Source organism: Perca fluviatilis, chromosome 22 (genome assembly GCF_010015445.1).
Source record: "Perca fluviatilis chromosome 22, GENO_Pfluv_1.0, whole genome shotgun sequence".
NCBI classification, from domain to species: Eukaryota; Metazoa; Chordata; class Actinopteri; order Perciformes; family Percidae; genus Perca; species Perca fluviatilis.
The window spans coordinates 29481108-29504600 of NC_053133.1; the positions used below are offsets into that span (position 1 = coordinate 29481108).

Sequence of the window (23493 nt, forward strand, 5' to 3'; positions counted from 1 at the left end):
AGGAATTACACACCCATGGGTAAGCACTTGCATTGAAATTTCTAGCATGTTTAGAGGCTAAAACCATGTTTAAAACTTGCCCTATTTAAGCCTGTTGGGTGCTAACGCTACCAGGGGAGACTTCGGTGTAGGCAGCAGCGATTGTTTTTGTTTCTCCCGCTAGGCCGCACGATAAATCATTATAAAATCACCTTTTCGATTCACCCTGTTCACGATTACATTTTTAAATGACTTTGATTTAAAAGAAAAATGTAAAGTTTTTGGGGCCTTTTCGGCCTTTTATTTTGGTAGGACATCTCTCACACAAGTTCAGGTCTTCACCCTCAGCCAATGACAAAGCGCCTTTTAGTCACGTGTTTCACTCGTCGGCGGTAGCGGAAGTTCGGAAATAAACCAAATGGATACTGTTGAAAACCCAGGTACTAGTGACGAGAATCAGCCACCCCTCAGTCTCAAACTGAACTTGTTCCGAAAAGGCTCGCGATTCGTTGGTGTGGAAGTATTTTGTATTCAAGCAAGACGATGAGGGTCAGTCTGATGTGATTTGCAAGGCATGTTTTGCCCTCGTTGTAGCACCGCAAAGTAACGCGCCAAGACTTTACCAGCACCTCAAACGTCACCACAAACTGCAATACAATGAAGCCGTAAAAGGCAAGAGGTCCGAAATACATTTCAATTAGCCTATTTACAGCCATGTTCAGGGCCATATTCAGCGCAGTGCGTTAAACTTCTATTTTTGGTAAACTACTTGAATGGCCAGTTGAATGTTAATTATATAAAAGGTAAGCAGTTAAGGTGTGTGCTAAGAAATAATTATGTTTTTGATACTGTACTTAATTAGCAATTTACAAACTTAATTTCTCTAGAAACTGAAGCTGTAGCTGCAGCATGTTGATTGACATGTTTTAATTGTGTAAAGACATGTTCAAGGAGTACAGATAGAGGCCGGTATCAGGGCAATATTTAGTTCAATATGTTAGGTCACTATTTTTGGTAGCCTACTGTACTTAAATGGCCAGTATTTACTTTATTTTCATTATTCATTGAAGCCTCTATGTTTACAGGCGTGTGGTGATGCACAATGTGCTCTAGGTGCTAAAATCTATGTTTGGTACTGCCAATTTGTTTTGTTTTTGTTTTGTCATGGTATATGTGTGCAATAAACATTACACATTGTGAGAAAAAATCGTGGCAGAGAATCGTGATATCAATTCTAAGCTAAAAGTCGTGATTCATATTTTCCCTGAATCACGCAGGCCTACTGAGAGCACTCCAAATTTACAAACAACAGAGTTATGTGTTGAAATTGACCGGAATTCTCCTTTCAATTCTCTTCTTGTAAAGCCAATTCTGAACCTATTAACACACAAACTACTGCTACTGTCAATAATTAAGATTCAAAATGTATAATAGTACTTTTAGATTGGCTACTCCGTATATGATCGTAAGCCGGTATGAACAGACTGATTGGATAACATGGACGCCAAATGTAAATAGCTCTGCTTCATGGAGCTTTCTCCTCCAGTGTGTTTTCACTGAAAACTTCTTTAGCAAGTTTTGTCTCTATGCTTTTTAAGAATAATAATTATCTGCTCTAGCTTTTTCCACACATAAAAGCACGGATATGATAATAATAATAGCCCAAAATGTTGTAAAATTGCTACCCCTACCCTCACCCACCACACCCTCATGCAACTAAGTCTTCCACAAACCGAGGGACAACACCCGATTTCTCCTCTCTGTCATGACAAGTTTGGTTACATTTTTGTTGGCAAATTAACTTTAATAAAAACTTTATTTAAAACACACAAATCACAGAAAGATTAGCAGAGGAAACTGAAAATTAGTCATATCAATGAGTTGGTATCAGTTCTTTTGCACGTACTTTGTGTCTGAGGGTCCAGGTTCTTTACTGAAGAATAGAGGTTCATGTTTGGACCAGTCACTCTTCATAGACTGACAGCCAGATACTACAGACTCTGCTCCATCCTCCTCTTCCTCCAAATCACTCATCTTCAGAGAGGTCAGTCTAGAGAGGTAAAACCGGAAACTGACTGTGAACTCACAACACATATACAGTATAGGCCAAAAGTTTGGAAACACCTTCAGCACGGTGGCTCAGTGGTTAGCACTTCTGCCTCACAGCAAGAAAGTTCTGGGTTCGAACCCAGGTTGTCCCGGGCCTTTCTGTGTGGAGTTTGCACGTTCTCCCGTGCTTGCGTGGGTTTCCCTCGCGGCTCGGTTTCTTCCCACCATAAAAACATGCATGCAACTAGGACTGCAGTTAAAAATTCGCTGACTGACGCTAACACTGCATTTTACAGAAATGTTGATTAATGTGCATTGTCCTACTATAAATAAATAAATCTTCTTCTTCTTCTTCTTCTCATTCAATGTGTTTCTTTATTTTCATGACTATTTACATTGTATATTCTCACTGAAGGCATCAAAACTATGAATTAACACATATGGAATTATGTACTTAACAAAAAGTGTGAAATAACTGAAAACATGTCTTATATTTTAGATTCTTCAAAGTAGCCACCCTTTGCTTTTTTGATAACTCTGCAAACCCTTGGTGTTCTCTCAATGAGCTTCATGAGGTAGTCACCTGAAATGGTTTTACCTTCACAGGTGTGCTTTGTCAGGGTTCATTAGTGGAATTGTTTTCCCTTTGTAATAAAAAGCAAAGGGTGGCTTCTTTGGAGAATCTAGAATATAAGACATGTTTTCAGTTATTTCACACTTATTAATAATGTAACATATATATTCAATATGTATAAAGAGTCATGAAAATAAAAAGGAAACGCATTGACTGAGGGTGAGTCCAAACTTTGACCTGTACTGTACAAGCACAAAATCAACAGAAACATTAGCAGAGTAAAATTAAAATGAGTCGGTATCAGTTCTCTTACTTTGTGTCTGAAGGTCCGGGTTCATTACTGACGTTATCAGGTTCTGGCATCGACCGGTCACTCTTCAGAGACTGACAGCCAGACACTACAGGCTCTGCTCTCCGTCTGTTGTTCTGAACTCTGCAAACACCAAGAGGTTTTATTCATATTGCTTCAATCCTGGTAGCACTTTATAATAACCATAATTCATAATTTATTTAGCATTAGTTAACTATTAGTTAATGGTTTGTTCATTATTACTTATTAATTGTTCATACATAATTCATCATCAGTAAAGCATTTGTTCACATAGTTATAAATGGTTTGTTCATAGTAAATAAGCCTATCTTGAAAAATATGTTTGTTAGTACATGATTTATACTTTACAAATAATGAAACAACCATTTGTAAATGAAATAAGTTTCCGATTATAAACCATTTGCTAACTATTGCTAAATGCTTTGTTCATCATGTAAAGCATTGCTCCTATGTTAATTCTCATGAATAAAGCATTTGTATACACACTCATAAATGGTTTGTTCATAGTAAATAAGGCTCGAAAATTATGTTCATGAATAGACGTTTGACACTTTCTAAGTATTGCAAAACCATTGGTAAATTAAAAAATTTTCCCTTTATGAACTATCTACAAACTATTAGTAATTTTTTGTTTATCATTTTGTAAAGCATAGTTCCTACATTCATTCTAATCAGTAAAGCATTTGTAAATACAGTTAGTAAATGGTTGGTCCATAGTAAGTCAGGCCATGTAAAATGTTTATCAGTATATATTTTTTAAATTCCTACATGATGCATTAACCATTTGTAAATTAAGTAATTTTACCATTATCAACTAGATACTCAGGAACATAAAAGATTGTTTAAAACTAGGAAGTTAATGATTAACAGACTATCTACACCTATATTTGTTGATTTCTTAAATAAAATGTTACGATTTAGAAAAATGCCTAAACTAATAGCTGGGGTGTTAACACATCTGTTAAAAATACTTACCAATAATGTAATCCATGACTAATTCAGGAGTTACTGATGATTAGTTAAGTATACTGTGTGAGCCCATCTAAAGTGAGTACTTTCTATGCTTTACAAAGCATTTATGAAGGAGCTGCAAAGGCTAACAGAACCTGGACACACACATGTATTGCTCTATTTGGACATGCCTTCAGAAATATGCCTACGGATAGTTAGTGTGTTAATGCATCTTTAACAAGCACTTACCAACACATCAATCCATGATTAACTTCGAGTTACTAGTGATTAGATGACTACATGATGTGAGCCCATCTAAAGTGAGGACTTGCTATGCTTTACAAACCATTTATAAATGAGTTGCAAAGGCTAGCAGATACAACAGAAACACAAGTAAAAAGAGTATTTGTAACCCTTATTACGATGTAGTAAGAATGTACATTTATGAAATAGCTCGTAGTAGTGTTATGTAGTTGATATCAGTGTGAATTTGGACCAGAACCAGAAGAAAACTAGATTGTTAAGAGCCAGAGAATTGAACATCAATAAAGAGACTAAGAAACCAGGATAACGTTTGAGAAGTGTATTAATATACACATAAACATGGCATACACATAAACAGATAAAACACATATATGAAAAATAACAACTAAAATAATAAAGCCGCTCATAAAATAAACCCTTTTCAGTTCTATGAGCTCAATTGTTCTTTGATGACAAGAGTTCAGAGATGTTCAATGTTGGGGCCCATATAAGTTTGGTTTCTGTTTGTCCTATTTTATTTATGTATTTGTTTATTTAACAGGGACCATACAAGCAAACATAGTTACAATACAAAGCCCGTAACTGATGCGCAGCATATAGAGTTTATAGCTAGTGCTAATTCTCAACTCTTGTCCCTACCACCATGAAGAAGGAATCCAGGGCAATCCGTTATAAGTTCTGAGTCTTGATCCTGTAGCAGCGCCACCCAGCCCACTGAACTGGGAATCTGTAACCCCTGGAAGACTCTGGGATCTGAAGAATCAATGTGATCCAATATCCCTCTCTGGACCGGACCTCCCATGCATAGCGCTTCTCAAATCTCCACCTCCTCCACCTGTAGATATGGCCAAATCAGTTCTCTCAATTACTATTCAGTAATAAAATCAATTGCTTAGGCTGCAATTAAAATAAAATGAGGTGATATTTCAGTTAACCCATACTGAAATATCTAAATCTCTATTCAGTGTACAACCGTTCTTAAATGTCTTCTCTTAAGTATCAAAAGTATATAAATCCCTTTCAGGTATCAAAAGTACATTTATATTGATATGTAACCTTTATAAAAAAAATACATTTCTAAATTAAATTTTATGGAACCTACCTTAGTAACATTAACACTATTCTTAATATAATTGCATACATTGCATGTAAAAATCTCTCAAATTGTATTATTTTCCTATAACTTAAGCTACAGTGTTGTAATCTAGAGGCATTAAGACAGTGCGTGCTTATTTATCCCTCCCTGGACAGGTAACAGTAGAAAGAATGCACTAAATATTAGCCTCTTTGAGTTACTTCCCCATAAACTACAGTTAAACAATTAAACACACAACTTACTAACATTCATTCAACAAAATACCCACAGCTAGCAGTAGTGTTGAAAAGCAACATTACTTTCCATAACCAATAGATAGAATCCTTAGCTTTTCACAGGCAATACACAGTACTCCGCTAGCCTTTTGTGGCTAATTACCCTATTAGCATATGAATACAGCATCTTCGCTAACCCGTTAGCTTTGCACTATTAGCACCGTTCTCTTAATACATCCATGATTAGCACCGATTAGCATTGATGCTAGCGAACTCATGGCCTAGTGTTAAGGAATGACTCACCATTTTAATGGAATTCACTGCCTTTAACTCCGTGACGACAGTGGATTCAGACACAGATCTCTTTCGTTCTATTCACAACAAAGCATAGCCAGTATTAGATCGGATTTAATTCACTAAATGTCGTTCTTTTTCTCTTACCGAGTGAATAACAGCAGGCTTATATGACGTCCGATGCAGAGCCTAAGGGCCGTTACAGAGTCAACGCGATCGTACGCGATACGCATTGCTACGCCGGCCGCCATTCGCGTCGATGCGTAGCCAAATGTGTCAGTCCTAGTTTTTGATACGCGACGCACCGTCGCGCATATACTATGCGTTGTCGGTTGGGGGACACCGCACGTAATGTACATTACCCAAAAATATTGAATCAACTTAGCTGAGGAAATGCATCAAACATAGGACTACTGGAGTCACATGTTTCGGTATGTATCAATGTTGTGCGTGTGTGTGTGTGTGTGTGTGTGTGTGTGTGTGTGTGTGTTTGTGTGTGTCCTCTTCAAGAGGCTGAAGTAGCCTACAACAGGAGAGAGACCCAAATGTATTTATATCTTTTTAAAAGCTGCTAAACCATGTTTAAGCGACCTTTTATCAATGTATTGGCCAGTGCTACCCAATCGTAGCACACTGCTGGTGGGGAAACACGCCAGCATCTGATAAAAGAAGTCAGCCAGCCAGCTGCTCCCTGACTAGTGCTGCTCTCCGGGAGGGTCTGGCTCATGTCTGGCGCTCGCATAGCGCCGCTGCCTCTGCGCCGAACCGAACACGGCGTTGAGGCTCTGCCGACCGAACCCCGCGGAGCACTCTGCTACCCCTGTTGTGTGGGCGGTGTATTGCATTTCACGACGCCCGTGACGCTTCGCTTCCTTGCGGTCCGCTGTTTAAACTATGAAAGGGAGCGCGTATCGTCGTTGTTTTGTCCGTTGCTCGCGTTGACTTTGTAACGGCCCTAAAGGCACGTGAGGGGACATAAATTTAGAGATCTGACATAGCCTAGTTGATAGCTGATTGGTCAGCTATTAGTTTAGGCCTTTTTCTAAATCATAAAATGTTATTCAAGACATGAACAAATGTAAGTCTAGATAGTCTGTTAATCATTAACTTACTAGCTTTAAACAACCTGTTACGTTCCTGAGTAGGCTACCTAGTTGATAATAGTAAAATTACATAATTTACAAATGGTTACATAGGCGCAGGAAGTAGGCGTGTGAAGTGCGGCAGCACCCTTGTTGGTGGCAGCACCCCTTGTTGTCAAACCGCGACGCCCGTTCTACACAATGGGCATTAATCATTATGGTGATAATTATCCAATCAGAATAAAATAAAAGTTGTTTAATGTAATGATTGGGAGAAGGCCGCATGCACTGTGTAGATTGGCTAAAGATAAAGGTGGGTGGGCATAGAGCAGGTTGTTTACATCGCACTGATCCAAGATCAGCTTTCTAAGAACGAGTTGAGATTGAAAGAGTGGAATTAATTTGTAACTGATCCCCGGTCAGATTGGGTTGTATCAGCGAGTGAAAGTGTGGAAAAGGGAGAGAAAGATGCGGCTGCTATAAAAAATGTCCCGCGAATAAATAGCTTTTTAAAAAGAGCTGGGAATGACGAAGAGGAGGATGTCGAGGAGCTAGCTAATGTTAGCTTGGAAGAATCGCTGCCTTCTACCAGCTACACTCAGCCACAGCTAACGGTAGCTAACGTTAACTTTAGCCGAGTTGTTGTGGAAAAAGACAGAGATGAGGTCATCAGCATTACAGAACAAGGTAATGGCCCCTCAGGTACCATCATCTCTGAAGAGCCTGCACTACGGGGACCGATTACAGAGACCGTCCGGAGGAAGTTATACCCAGAGGGATATCAGCCTTTCAGAATCGGCGGCTAAATGTCCAGCATCTCGGAGGGGGACGAGGCTCGCGGCATAAAGACCCGCTCTCTCACTAACGAGGCACTGACCCGACACCTTCACAACGGTGAAACGGTACCACAGACAAGAAATTAGAACTTCTAAAGGTAAGAGCTATTATGCTATCTGTAAATTGAGTAGGTTAATATAATCTGTTGTGACCGTGTGACCAGATAATGTACATATTTAGTTTAGTTTATTGAAATGCCATGCATATCAGACGTATTGCATAATAATTTTTGTGATGCTGCTATAGGCCTGTGTGAGACTTAGTGGTCAAGTGCAGTATATGTTGGCTTTTGCAGTTTGTGAAGTAGCAGCTGACTAAGTGACTGTTATTTAACAACCTGCACTCAGCTGTGTTGTGTGATGGCATTGTTGTATCTTCAGTCAATCACGTTTCAGAATTACTATTGTGCTTTCTGCTTGGGTGATTTATAGTGAGTACTATATCGCCATAGTCTTGAGCCATACAACGTTGGTATGATTTAATTCATTGTAACACTGTCTTGTGATGTGTGAGTCAGATGGCAGTACTTGGTTTATTGAACTGGAAAGGCATACTTGAGCCTGCTCAGCTGGACTAGTCATTCATCTTTTTATTATTTTTATTCGATAGTGACAGTGGATAGACAGGAACGGGGAGAGAGAGAGGGAATGACACGCAGCAAAGGGCCGCAGGTCGGATTTAAACCGGGCCGCTGCAAAGGAATCTTTGACCAGTAGTGATTGGCATGTGATTTAGTGCCTATATAGTTGGCGTGCAGTACATAGCAGTATGTAGCCTACTTCATGGGGGTGGGGAGGCAGAGGGAGAGTTGTTCTCGCACCCCACCCCCGCCAGCACCCCGCACCCCTGCTGCTTATTAAAAAATATACTGATAAACATTTTACATGGGCTTACTTACAATGGACCAACCATTTACTAACTGTATTTACAAATGCTTTACTAATTAGAATGAATGTAGGTACTATGCTTTACAAATGATAAACAAAAAAATACTAATAATTTGTCCATAGTTTATAAAGGGAAAATTATTTAATTTACCAATGTTTTTTGCAATATTTAGAAAGTGTCAAACTTCTATTCATAAATATAATTTTCGAGAGCCTTATTTACTATGAACAAACCATTTATGAGTGTATATACAAATGCTTTATTCATGAGAATTAACATAGGAGCAATGCTTTACACATGATGAACAAAGCATTTAGCAATAGTTAGCAACTGGTTTATAATGGGAAAATTATTTCATTTACAAATGGTTGTTTCATTATTTGTAAAGTATAAATCATGTACTAACAAACATATTTTTCAAGATAGGCTTATTTACTATGACCAAACCATTTATAACTATGTGAACAAATGCTTTACTGATGATGAGTTATATAAGAACAATTAATTAATAATGATGAATAAACCATTACCTAATAGGCTTGTGTACTAAGAACAAACCATTTATAACTGTGTGAACAAATACTTTACTCATGATGAACAATGTATGAACGATTAATAAGTAATCATGAACAAACCATTAACCAATAGTTAACTAATGCTTAATAAATTATGAATTATGGATAGTTATAAAGTGCTACCAAAAGTTTATATTAATCCTTTAGATTAGATTAAAGTTTTTCTAGGTGACTGACAGCTGTCACGGATTCAAAGAGGAAGATAGAACAAATGATTTCTCCTCTCTCATAAAAAGTTTGTTGAACTTTAGTTAGCAAATAAAATGTATTATACAAGCATAATAAACATGAGAAACATGAGCACAGAAAATCTCGGCAGATGAAACTGAAAATGCATCATATAAATGAGTATCAGTTCTCTTACTGTGTCTGAGTGTACAGGTTCATTGCTGAATTCTTGCAGAAGAATCCTATCCAAACCCCTCATCTTCTGATCTGAAGTCAGTTTGAGAGGTAAAACAGCAACACTGACTGTGAGCTCACATTACAAGAATCAAGACAAGTTTCAACAAGACACACACACACAGACACACAGACACACACAAACACACAGAGACACACACACACATAGAGAGACACAGTTTACAGTTAAATAAAACCATCTAGAACTCCTACAGTTATCTTTAAATCTGTTTTCTCAGTCTACATCAGGTTTAATGTGTATTATTATATATGAATTATCAGCACTTTGTGTCCAGAGGAATCAAACTGTTGAGTTCATTCTAACATTTCTTTTCTCTCCAGTCCACAGGGAGAAAACAGACTCAGAGACTTTGACAGTAAAGTAATAAATGTTGGATTACCGCTCACCCTGCCTCAGCCTTCAGTTTCCCTCCTCCTGCTCTGCTTTGTTCTGGTCACACTTCTGTTAACTGTTGTGTGGTTTGTGTTGTATATTCTTCCATATTCCTGCTGCATACAAATTGAGCTTTGGGACAAAGAATAAACTGAACTGAACTAAAATGGAGTCTCAACTTCCTTTTCTCATGTACCTTGATCTGCTCCTCCCCTCTTCATTTTACAGGAAATCATCTGAGTTTATCTAAGAGGGTGTGTGTGTTTGTGTGTGTGTGTGTGTGTGTGTGTGTGTGTGTGTGTGTGTGTGTGTGTGTGTGTGTGTGTGTGTGTGTGTGTGTGTGTGTGTGTGTGTGTGTGTGTAGATTCTCACTGAAGGCATCAAAACTATGAATGATCACATATGGAATTATGTACTTAACAAAAAGTGTGAAATAACTGAAAACATGTCTTATATTTTAGATTCTTCAAAGTAGCCACCCTTTGCTTTTTTGATAACTCTGCAAACCCTTGGTGTTCTCTCAATGAGCTTCATGAGGTAGTCACCTGAAATGGTTTTACCTTCACAGGTGGGCTTTGTCAGGGTTCATTAGTGGAAGTTTCTCCCTTATTAATAAAAAAGCAAAGGGTGGCTACTTTTGAAGAAGTATATAAAATATAAGACATGTAGTCAGTGACTTGTTTATTGCTAAGGCCATCGCAAATTTAAGATTTAATAATAATGTAATAACTATAACAATAACAATAACTTATTTCACCAGTAAATTGCTGTTGAACCCCAGATGGGAAAAGGGTATTTTACAATTACTGTGAATGCACCACGAGGCAACCTGTTTTAAGTGAATGCTCCGTCTGTGTCGTTTAATTCCGACAACGGCAGCTGCAAGTGAACACACCGTCTATGTTGTTTGATTCCGACCATATAAACATACTGTATATCTATGAATTGGGCACAACGGGGGCACGCGCTCGCAGAGCAGACTGTTACATCCCGCTGTTGAAGTCCTCCACAGTGAAATACAGTCACACTTTACACTGTTTAAGGTTAGCTGTCAGCATTTTACCGCTGTTTAATCCAGCTGCTAGCTAAAGGTAGGCTAACGTTACATGCTGTCAGGTGGAGTGTAAAGTCAAGCAAACGAAATGAGGCAACCGAAACTTTCGTTCTTATTCGGTCTCGTTACTACCGTTTATGTCGGCACCGGTTCCCTATTGGCACCGAAGTTTCGTACCCAACCCTAATACAGAAGAGGTACAATCTGCAATATTGGGATTAGATGACAATAAAGTGTTGTGGGATCGATAAAATAACCGCTGAACATCTAAAATATGCAAGCAAGAAACTTGTTCCTTGTGTTTGCTATTTGTATGACAGGTTTCTTAGTTCATGGGACTCTGCCTGAATCTATATTACCTGTTTTATTGGTTCCCATCATTAAAGACAAAACTGGCAAAATAAATAGCATGGAAGATTATAGACCTATTGCCCTAGCTAGCATTGTATCCAAAGTGTTGGAGGGAATTCTACTTAACAGGTTGGAACAGTATATTCTTACGACTGACAACCAATTTGGTTTTTAAACGTCGTACGGTACAGACATGTGCATATTTGCCTTAAAGGAAATTTTAGGTCATTATAATAGCCAGAATTCCACAACTTTTATGTGTTTTATAGATGCCTCTAAGGCATTTGATTAAATTGCAACACAGAGGAATTCATAAAGTAATCATAAGAATTTTAGTCTTCTGGTATTCACACCAGTCTATGCAGGTGAAAATATGGGCGGTTCTGTCTCAGAACAATTTACTGTTGGTAATGGAGTTCGACAGGGTGGATATTTTGTCACCTTCGTATTTAATGTCTATATGGATGATTTGTCACAACAATTAAATAACTGCAATACAGGATGTATGATAGGCAATACTCTCAGTAATCACCTTATGTATGCAGATGATTTGGTAATCATTTGCCCATATTATGGTGGGGTGCAACAACTGTTGAAGGTTTGCTCTCAGTACGGTGCAGATTTTGATATCAAATATAATGCAAGTAAGAGCAATATCATGATTGTTAGAAGTAAAGAAGACAGGAAATTAGTATTCAATGATTTCTTTTTATTTGGTACGGCCCCTAAAGTGTGTGTGATGAGATTAAATACCCTGGCCATCATATTGTAAATGATTTATTGGATGATAAGGATATCAATAGACAGTGCCGCAAATATATGCTCAGGCTAATGTGCTTGCACGTAAATTTGGCATGTGTTCTGCTAAGGTCAAGGTAGCCTTATTCATAGCATTCTGTACACCACTTCACTTTATACTGCCCACTTATGGCGGTCTTACAGCAAAAAGAATATGCAGAAACTGAATGTAGCGTATAACGATGGCATGAGACTGCTTTTAAAAACAACCAAGATGGTGTAGTGCTAGTCAAATGGTTGTTAATGTTGGTGTGCCTACCTGCTCGGCATTAATAAGGAATCTTATTTTTGATACATGTGTAGAATGTCTGTCTCTGATAATAGAATTATACAAGCTTTTGCCCACAATGGTTTTAGCTCAGTCAGGTATACATCTAGACTGTGGAGACATTGGCACTCCCTGTTTGTATATTTCAAGTGAAAGTTATTGACTTTTTATTAATTTATTTGTATATGTATTGCTATGTTGTAATTATTGTTTTTAACTTGTACTATGGACCTTCCTTTTGTGTCCTGAATAAAGTCATTATTATATTATTATTATTATACTTGATAAGAACTTCAGAAACAAATTCAGAATATGAATCTGGTGCGCGGTAAACAACAACAAATGTAATTGGCTGTACCGTTTTCCACATTGGGTGTTGAAGATTAAGAACAAGGCTTTTGAACGAGTTATAATTTAGTTTAGGTTTAGGATTAATTAACAGGCTTGAGTCGAATGGCAGCAAGTCCCCTCCTCGGCCTGAGCCTCGGAATTTGAGTATTATTATGACTGGGAGGAGTGGCTTCATTTAGACTAACGTATTCTTCATGGCTCAGCCATGTTTCGGGAGAAAAAAATAAATCAATTTGGTTATCTGATATCAATTTGTTTACCAATATTGCTTTAGAAGAGAGAGATCTAATGTTTAATAGTCCACATTTGATTTTCCTATTCTGTTCTGTCAGTGCAGTGGTTGTTTTAATTCCAATTAGGTTGTTGAGTATAGCACCTCTTTTGTTTATGTTAATCAATCTCAGTCGGGGAACAGACACCGTGGTTATGGGATTTTGAGCGGATGGTTGTTCCAACGGAGCAAGCACGGAGGAGCACAGTCAATCATAGTTTTGAGTGTGCAAGGCGTTGTGCAAATTCTCACGGAGCACCTGGTTTCCGCGTGTATTGGGATGGATCCCATCCATGCTGTACAAAGCCCGGCCTTCTTCCCAAAACAGATTAAAATTGTCAATAAAAACCCAAGTTTTGAGTGCTGCATGTAACTGGAGCCAGGTGTTAAGGGAGAGTAGCCTGCTAAAAAGGCATGATCCGCGACCTAGAGATGGAAGTGGGCCCGAGATAAAAAACGACGGCCCCTGTGCTTTTTAAAGCATCAATGAGAGTGGTAAACTCTTTCTTTGTGCATTCGTATTCCTGATAGGACATGTCATTGTGTCCACAGTGGACCACGATGCGTTTAAAGAGGTCGGGAATGAGGGTGTCAGATCCACAACTTTAGCCAGGATGTCTGAAACTTTGGCTCCAGGAAAGCAGTGTGTGACAGCACTATGAAACATTAGATCTCTTGTGATGGAGTCACCAATAATTCCTGTGGTTGGGGAAAGAGAGTACGAGGGATGAGGGGGTGTGGATGGCCGGTGACGGGAGCGAACCAGTTAGTGTCGGTTACAGGTGGACAAGGAAAAGAAGAGGACGATTGCTTACTGTTCGGTTGGGGAGATTTTTTGAGGAACATTGTCGTTATGGCTGGTCCAGGCAGTGTAGGCCACCAGATCGTCTGGCTACCGTGTCCATCAGAAGCTGTAGCCGTGGGGTAGCGGTCCTCTTCTGTGATGGCAGCTGGTCAGTCGGCTTTGAAGCAACCACATCAGCCACTACTAGTTCAGACTCCGACAGGGCACTGAAACGGTTGAAGAGGCTGAGGGCAGGAGGCGATGGAGCCCTACTCGAGGCTCTCTTTTGGCCGTGAACCACCTCAGTCCAGGGTGGCTTGATGACTGGTGTCGAGCAAGAAGATAAGTGTTGGCTGGCGGTTGGGTCCCATAGCGCGGTATCCTGGAAGGCCGCCGAGAGCGATGAGATCCGGAGCAACTGGTTATGAGCCACGTCCAAGGAGGCGGTTAACAAAGCATCTTTGGTCTTTAAGTCCTCAGAAAGTCGACGAACATCTTCCTTGACGTCAGCAATTACTTTGTTTTGCGTTCTTTAAAAATGAGGAAATTTTGTGTGGGAGTGGTGACTCGCCAGGTGTAGAGGCAGCCATGGGGCTTAGCGTTGTTTTAGCCGGTTGGTCTAGTCTTGATAATTTAGCGTGAAGCTAAATGCTTACTACATGTACAAATGTATCTTTGTTTTTTTAAAAACACTATATTAATGTGATAGAAACTAGGCTATAGAGCCGATGGGTAGGAGAGTGAAGGCACCTGCTGGCTCCCTGTTTCCATTAATTGGTCTATAAGATGTCAGAAAATATGAGAAAATGTCCATCAGGTGAAATCTGTAAATGTCTTATTTTGTCTGAAACTTAAAAATATTTAGTTTGTGGGCTAATACTGTACCGTATTAGCCCAGTAGAGCATACTAATGAATTGTTTCTCCGTTTTAACACTTACTTATGAATTGTTCTCTTTTTCTTTTTCTTTCTTTCTGTTTCTTCTTGTTGTATATAGCAAATGTTACTGTTGTATATCTTCTGTCATTTTTTATTGTATTTTCAACCTGCCTAATGGACTACAGATGAAAATTAGCCCCTGTGATACAATCTGGCCCTTTTACCTGTAGTGCTGTACATGTTCATCAAATGTGCATTGTCTTGAAATAATAAATACATTTAAAAAAAAAAATATTTATGAACAGAGAAAAAGAGCAAATGTCCATATATCCATATTTGTTTCTGCTGCTCTTCTCCAGACTCTTATTGTGAAAGCGAGGCTGCTGCTCTTCTCCAGACTCTAATTATGAAAGCCGAGGCTGCTGCTCTTCTCCAGACTCTAATTGTGAAAGTGAGGCTGCTGCTCTTCTCCAGACTCTTATTGTGAAAGCGAAGTCTGCTGGTCTTCCAGGCTCCTATTGTGAAAGCGAGGCTGCTGCTCTTCTCCAGACTCTTATTGTGAACGCCGCTGCTGCTCTTCTCCAGACTCTTATTGTGAAAGCGAGGCTGCTGCTCTTCTCCAGACTCTTATTGTGAAAGCGAGGCTGCTGCTCTTCTCCAGACTCTTATTGTGAAAGCGAGTCTGCTGGTCTTCTCAGGCTCCTATTGTGAAAGCGGAGTCTGCTGGTCTTCCAGGCTCCTATTGTGAAAGCCGAGGCTGCTGCTCTTCTCCAGACTCTTATTGTGGCGCCGAGCTGCTGCTCTTCTCCAGACTCTAATTATGAAAGCGAGGCTGCTGCTCTTCTCCAGACTCTTATTGTGGCGCAGCTGCTGCTCTTCTCCAGACTCTAATTATGAAAGCGAGGCTGCTGCTCTCCAGACTCTTATTGGCAAGCAGCTGCTGCTCTTCTCCAGACTCTAATTATGAAAGCCAGGCTGCTGCTCTTCTCCAGACTCTAATTATGAAAGCCGAGGCTGCTGCTCTTCTCCAGACTCTAATTATGAAAGCGAGGCTGCTGCTCTTCTCCAGACTCTATTGAGAAAGTGAGTCTGCTGCTCTTCCAGACTCTTATTGTGAAAACCACCATGGGCTTAGCTGATAACGGTGGTACTGCACCTCATGGCCCAGAAAGACTTTTCACAGAGACTTTGCATGGCAAAAGAAACTTCTAAATTTCAGCGGATCATTTTTTTGGGGTACATGAACTTACCAATTCGAACACTTAAAGGGTCCTTGTTTAAAACTTCACGTTTTTAACATTCACTAGTAGCCGAATCCAGAGTTATTAAACTAGGTATGATGAATGCGCGCATTATGGACACCGAATATGTCCGCTCACATGACTGTTCTCCTGAGGTCCTGTAGCTGTAATAATGGATAGAGCTAATGGTTGTAATTCACCATGTGTTCTATTAATACAGCCCTGGTATTATCTTATGATACATCCGAGGGATGAATGGATGCTGTAAAGCCTTTAACGGGGATGTAACCTACGTCATTAGCATTTCCCAAACTGGCAGGGCTATCGGCTAGTAGCCAACATCAGGGGTAGCTAGCATGGCTATATTAAGAGAACGGTAACACTATAGCTATATGCCTACATAATGTTACTACAGATGTCACGGTCGGAAGTCTATTTTTATTTGTGCATGCTTTTATTGGATTTGCTGTGGTTTTATTTGCTGTGTTTTTATATTTTATAGTGTATGCTTTTATTCTGAAATGTGTGGTGTTTTTAATGTTGACTTCCGCCAGTGAACATTTTAGCAGGCCTAATTAGGCTAATGACTTTCACCTGGGAGTGAGAGGGTTTTGATTGGCCCTTGTATAAAAAGGGCAGAACCTTAGAGGAGCCAGAGAGAGGCACATGGGGAAAGGAGAGGCCATGGTGAACATGAGGGAGGCCTTGGGAACACACCAGTGAAGACGCTGAGCTATGACAGCATTTGGGTCAGGCGGTGAAACAGACAGGAGATCAGATGAAGACACACAGAAAAACAACCTTAGAGCGACCTGAAGCTACAGCGAAGAAACCTAAACACCGACGCTAGTGGCAAAAGTGGGAGAGTGGAAACCTCTCCCTCCCGCGTAAGTCCCTTTTAAGCCTGGTGTTAGGTGGTGGTAAACATTATGAAGTGGTAGCAGTTGCTGAGGATGTTACTGGCCGGAGTTTCCTGTTACAGGTTAAACCCGAGGAAGCGCCGCAAGGAAAAGAACTGGTTGCCAGCAGAACCCTGTGGACATTTTAAAGTCAAGACTCCCGCTCTGTTTGGACTGTTTTTAGTTAGATTTTTAGTTTTTTAGTTTTTAAATCCTTTTAAGTAATTTTATTTTATCCTTTTGTTAAAATAAATGTTACTCCTTTTATTTGTTTTTACTCATTGTTTTGAATACACCATTTTTACTGCTCTCTCCTGGTACAGAGGACCTGTTTTAATCTTTGACTTATTTTTTAATTGTTGTAGTTTTAAAGAGGTCCTAGGCCTCAGTAGCAAAACCTAGGTGGTGTGTTCGGCCCTTTTTTTTATATACTTTATTTTTTTTTTTATTTATATATTGGATTTTTTATTTGCCTACCTACCATGCCCCCACCTTTATGACACAGACATAGTGATGACATGGCCTTGGTTCTCTCTCAATATACATCCGAGGGCTGTATGCTGTAAAGCTTGTAACTTGGATTATCTCTGTTCACCAAACTGCAGGCTAACCTTTGTAGCTAGCGCTAGTAGCTAGCTAGCAGCACGATTATAGTGATTACATCCCCTTGGTTGTCTAAATACATCCATTGGATATTTAGATAAGCATGTAAACAATCAGGAATAACGGAAACACAATGTTTAACGTTTGAATATTTTAGACAATCAAAACGGCGAGTTTATGAGTTTGCCACGTAAGAGACACGAGAGAGAAGCTCATGAACAAACTGATGCTGGTGGCGCGTGTCCATCGTGACGTCATGGACCAGTCAACGTGGAAGAGCCGAGGGCTTCTACACCAAACGCTGTATCCAGTTCTCTTACAGTTTTTGCCTATTGCTTATACATTTTTGCAGAATTTGGTTCATTATGTCAAAACTAAGGTGGCCCTGAAGTGCAAATCACGACAGCAAATAGGAAAACACGACAACAAATCCCAAAACACAACGGCAAATAGGAAAACACTTCAACAAATCATAAAGCACAACGGCAAATGTGAAAACACTTTAACAAATCCCAAAACACAACGGCAAATAGGAAAACAAAACTGCAAATATGAAAACACTTCAACAAATCATAAAGCACAACGGCAAATATGAAAACACTTCAACAAATCCCAAAACACAACGGCAAATATGAAAACAAACGGCAAATATGAAAACACTTCAACAAATCATAAAGCACAACGGCAAATGGGAAAACACTTTAACAAATCCCAAAACACAATGACATTAACTTCTACCGGAAAGTAGGGGCCTATCTAGGAGAGGACTACCCTCCTGATTGGACAGCGGACGACGGTGTCTGTCTTTGCGTCTCTAAATCTACCAAAAATAATCCGAAAGCGCGGCCCCGCGCTGCGCGCGTTTTCGTTAAAAACAACAATGGCGGACGGCAGCGGGGCATCCATGGTTGGAGCGGCATCCGCTGATGGCACAAGTATCATTTAAATGTGAGTATATTTAGTGTTTGCAGTACATGTGTTATCACAGTTAATGTGTTACATCAATGTAAAGCTTAACGCTTTAATGCTGGTACAAATTGCAGTTATAATTAGGTAGATACACCCCGAGCTAACTGAACCTATCAACTAGCTAACATTTAGACTGTTAGCTAGCTGGGTTGCTGTCTTTAAGCCATTTGTGTTCGTGAAGTTTAATGTCCGGTGGCATTTTCGTCTGTTTTTATAAGCCGTTACGTGTATAGTGCGTAGCGTTATGAAATATGTAGATTTTTTTTCAGTTGTAGCTGCAGGATGTCTATTTGTCAAGGCACAGGGAAAAAAATAAATCGCTATTTTGTACCAGTAATAAAAGAATATCAACCAAACTTCAACGGTAGCATAATGAGGGTCCCTACATGTTAACAGAAGCATTGAGAACTTTTGTAAGTGTACAGACAGTTTATTGAACGAAGAGCCGCGGGGAGCTCCGTGAAAGGGCTAAGATAGAGCGAGGGTAGTCAATGCCGCAACACAGCGTCGTACTTTTGGGGAACTGGGGGGCGTCTGCGGACATTGTGAAGCTATGGCCACCGGACAGGAGTGTCTGTGTTGCATGGAGTGGGACCCGTATGCCGCAACAGCCAAGAGTGTTTTGTACAGTCTGAAGATTTCCCCTCTGATAAACAGGGCTGTACTTACCTATTAGCTACTACTGGTAGCTCTCTCTCTCAGAGCCTTTCACGGAGCTCCCGCGAGCTCTTCGTTCAATAAACTGTCTGTACGCTTACAAATGCTTTTGTTAACATGTAGGGACCCTTATTATGCTACCGTTTAAGTTGAATGATATGAGCATTTTTTGGTACAAAATATCGATTGTTTTTACTTTCCCCTTGCCCAGAATACTACGTTGTAAGCTTAACAGTGGTCCGCACCTTCTTTCAAGCTACAAACACATCTCGATTAGATGAAAACATGTCCCACAGAACGACACATTTGCCGTTGTGCTTTATGATTTGTTGAAGTGTTTTCATATTTGCCGTTTTGTTTTCCTATTTGCCGTTGTGTTTTGGATTTTGGCCGTTGTGTTTTGTGATTTGTTGTTGTGTTTTCCTATTTGCTGTCGTGATTTGCACTTCAGGGCCACCGTACAAACTCTACACACAAGCAAATCAGACATAGCACTTTGGAGATTAACTAACATCTATCGCAAAATAAAACACATTCTAGCAAGGCAAGGCAGCTTTATTGTATAGCACATTTCAGCAACCGGGCAATTCAAAGTGCTTTACATAAAACATTAAAGAGCAGTTAGAAAACAATTTAAAAACATTAATAAACAAATTAAAACAAGAATAAAATTGATAGTGCAGTATAAGAATAAAAGTTATAGTGCAGTATAAGAAATTAAAGTTAATATAATTGATTATTTAAAGAAAAGCAACATCAAAAGATAGGTCTTTAGCTTAGATTTAAAAGAACTGAGAGTTGCAGCGGACCTGCAGGTTTCTGGGAGTTTGTTCCAGATATGTGGAGCATAAAAACTGAACGCTGCTTCCCCTGTTTAGTTCTGACTCTGGGGACAACAAGTAGACCTGTCCCAGACCACCTGAGAGGTCTGGGTGGGTGCATTGTGTAGTAGCAGATCAGAAATGTATTTTGGCCCCAAAACGGTTTAGTGATTTATAAACCAGTAAAAGTATTTTGAAATCAAATCTTTGAGGCACTGGAAGCCAGTGTAGAGACTTCAGTACTGGAGTGATGTGATCCACTTTCCTGGTTTTAGTGAGGACTCGAGCAGCAGCGTTCTGAATCAGCTGCAGCTGTCGTCTGATTGTTTTTTTTAGGGAGACCTGTAAAGACACCGTTACAGTAGTCAAGTCTACTGAAGATAAAAGCATGGACAAGTTTTTCCAGATCCTGCTGAGACATAAGTCCTCTAACCCTTGATATATTTTTAAGGTGATAATAGGCTGACTTTTTAATTATGTTAATGTGGCTGTTAAAATGTAGGTCTGAGTCCATGACTACACCAAGATTTCTGGCTTTGTCTGTTGTTTTTAACATTGTCGTTTGAAGCTGAGCTGACTTTCAATCGTTCTCTTTTGCTCCAAAAACAACCACCTCCATTTTTTCTTCATTTAATTTAAGAAAGTTCTGGCACATCCAATCATTAATTTGTTCAGTGCACATATTTAATTGTTGTATTGGACTATAGTTCCCTGGCGATAAGGTTATGTAAATTTGTGTGTCATCTGCATAACTATGGTAAGTTATTTTGTTGTTTTCCATAATCTGAGCCAGTGGAAGCATGTAGATGTTGAACAGAAGAGGCCCCAGAACTGAGCCTTGGGGAACTCCGCGCTCATGTTTGTATGCTCAGATGTATAATTACCTATAGACACAAAGTAGTCCCTATTCTTTAAATAGGATTCAAACCACTTTAGTATTGAGCCAGAAAGACCAACACAGTTTTCCATCGGTCAAGCAATATGTCATGGTCTACCGTTACAAATGCAGCACTGAGATCAAGTAATACTAAGACTGAAATTTTGCCACTATCTGTGTTTAAGTGGATGTCATTAAAGACTTTGACAAGAGCCGCCTCAGTGCTGTGGTGTGGTCGAAAACCTGACTGGAAGGCATCAAAACTGTTGTTTAGTGATAAGAAAAGGTTGAGTTGTTGAAAAAACACTTTTGTATGATTTTACTAAAATGGAAGGTTTGATATCGGCCTATAGTTGCTCATTAGTGTCGTGTTTTAGATTGTTCTTTTTAGGAGTGGCTTGATGACTGCAGTTTTCGGGCCTGTGGGAAGATACCTGAGAGCAGAGACGTGTTTACAATCTGTAGAAGATCAGAAGCCAAACACTTCGAAACATTTTTGAAAACAGCCGTTGGTAGAATATCAAGGCAACAGGAGGAGGTTTTCAGATGTTGTGTAATGTCCTCCAGGTTTTAAGGTTGATTGTATGAAATTGTGTCATGTTGGAATTTGTTTTGCGTGCACACTGTGACAACACATATCCTGTAATCTTGATATGGAAGCACTGACTGTCTAATTTTCTGAATTTTGTCTGTGAAGAAGGAGGCAAAGTCGTTGCAAGCCTTGGTAGACAACAGTTCAGATGCTACCGGGTACTGGAGGGTTTGTTAATCTATCAACAGTAGCAAACAAAGCACGTGAATTATTATTGTTTCTGGCAATAATGTCAGAGAAAAAGGACCTTTGCATTTCTTAGTTCCAGATTATAAATGCGAAGTCTCTCTTTATAGATGTTATAATGGACCTGGAGATTAGATTTTCGCCAACTGCGTTCAGCTTTTCGACACTCTCTTTTTCTGTTCTCACACCTATAAAATTTCTCCATGGAGATCTTTTCTTAACAGAGACAGCTTTGACCTTAGTGGGAGCAATAGCATCAATAACATTCGTAATTTTACAGTTGAAATTATCTACCAGCTCAGTGACTGAGGCCCCAGTGAGGGTGGGTGTAGAGGAGAAAAGCTGAATGAATGATTCACTGGTGTTTTCAGTGATATACCGTTTTCTGATTAACTTTGTTTGAACACTTTTGGGCACAGAGATAGTGCCGTTAAAGAAAACACAGGAATGATCAGAGAGAGCAACATCAGTCACCACAACCTTGGAAATGTTTAGACCCTTGGAGATAATCAAGTCCAGAGTGTGCCCCTTATTGTGCGGGCTGTGTCACATGCTGAGTCAGTCCATAGCCCTCAAAAACACAACACAGGTCTTTGGTCCCTCGGTCCTGGGGGTTGTCAACATGAATGTTAAAATCACCAGCAATAATTACACGGTCAAAGTTAATACAGATTATAGACAGCAGTTCATTAAAACATCAAAGAAGGATGCACAGTATTTAGGTGGCCTGTAGATATTTAGAAGTAGAGCTTGAGGGGAGGATCTTAGCAACAAAACCATGCACACAAGTACCTTTTGGAATTACTTTTCATATCACCAGCAACACACTGATGGGCTTTATGGAAACACTGCAGTCTTTGTTTTATTTTTATCGTCATTTTCTCAGACTCGGTCTTCTGTAAAACTCAAAAGTAGAATTTCTGCAGTAATCAAACAAGGGTTTTACAAAAAACATTCTTACAGAAATAAAAACCGAATCACTAAATCATCACATTTAGCAACAAAACAGAAGTAAATAAACAAAACTATTATTGGATCAATTGCTATTGGGAGAAAAAGACGTGTGTGTGGTAGGAGGCTGGGAGGGGAGCCTGTCTGTTTTGATCTGGCGACAAGACCTTCAACATCACAGGCGATGTCTCCTCCACGTCCGAATCCTCTCTCTCTTTGTCTTCGTCTCTTAACCTTACCTCTTGCTCCTCCATGCTTGCAAAGTTCTCCAAATGGCTTCCTAACTTGAGGCCTGTTTGTAGTGCTAAAGCTCAGACTGATTGGTGTTCTGTTTTCTGCGAGTGTTTTCAGGTCTGTATGTAAGTTCCTACAATTGCCATATGAGTTTTGCATTTTGAACAGTGTTTTTACCAATGACAACAGGAGCTTTTGTTTTTGAACAAAGTGTCTAAAGTAAGAAAATTGTATGTGTGCAAGGACGTAAATCCCAGAGGGTTAGGGGGTCAGGACTCCCCATCTAAGGGTTGTCCCCCTAGAAATATCATTAAAACAATGCTGTGTATTGTAAATAACAATGATGTATACTTAAAATATCTGTGTAAGTAGTAAAACAATACAAACTCCAAGAAATGCTTTTAAGTTTATAAACATTTTGAGTCCCCCCTCCCTTGCCTCACAGTGGTTTTGTCCGACTGGCCTCGCAGATCTAGCATCCCCGGTAAGCAACAGGAAAGTAGTAAGTAGGCCGTTCAAGGCTGTTTTATTCACATTAAACATCAGATGAAGTTTTTCTTTTCTCAAATAGAAATGATGCTGAGTAATTAATGAATTAGTCATGACAAAAAAGTTCACTATATTAGTGTAATATAATGTAACGTTACCTAGCTCATAGCTTGTTGGATGGAAATGCACCCAGTACAACTAAAACGTTACCTCGCGATAAGCCTAACGTTATGTGTGTGAACTGATATTAGGGTTAATTTTGAAGATCTACAGTTGTGTTTTTGCTCA

The 23493-nt window shown here is 39.5% G+C and overlaps 1 long non-coding RNA gene across 1 annotated transcript; it reads right to left on the reverse strand.

The window, feature by feature from the left end:
- Positions 1-4623: 4623 nt before the first annotated feature.
- LOC120552608 lies at positions 4624-10109 on the reverse strand. Its single transcript, XR_005638041.1, has 4 exons — positions 9946-10109; positions 9500-9570; positions 5763-5830; positions 4624-4983 (listed from the first exon to the last, which is right to left on the reverse strand). It is a non-coding gene; the product is annotated as an uncharacterized LOC120552608 (long non-coding RNA).
- Positions 10110-23493: the final 13384 nt, after the last annotated feature.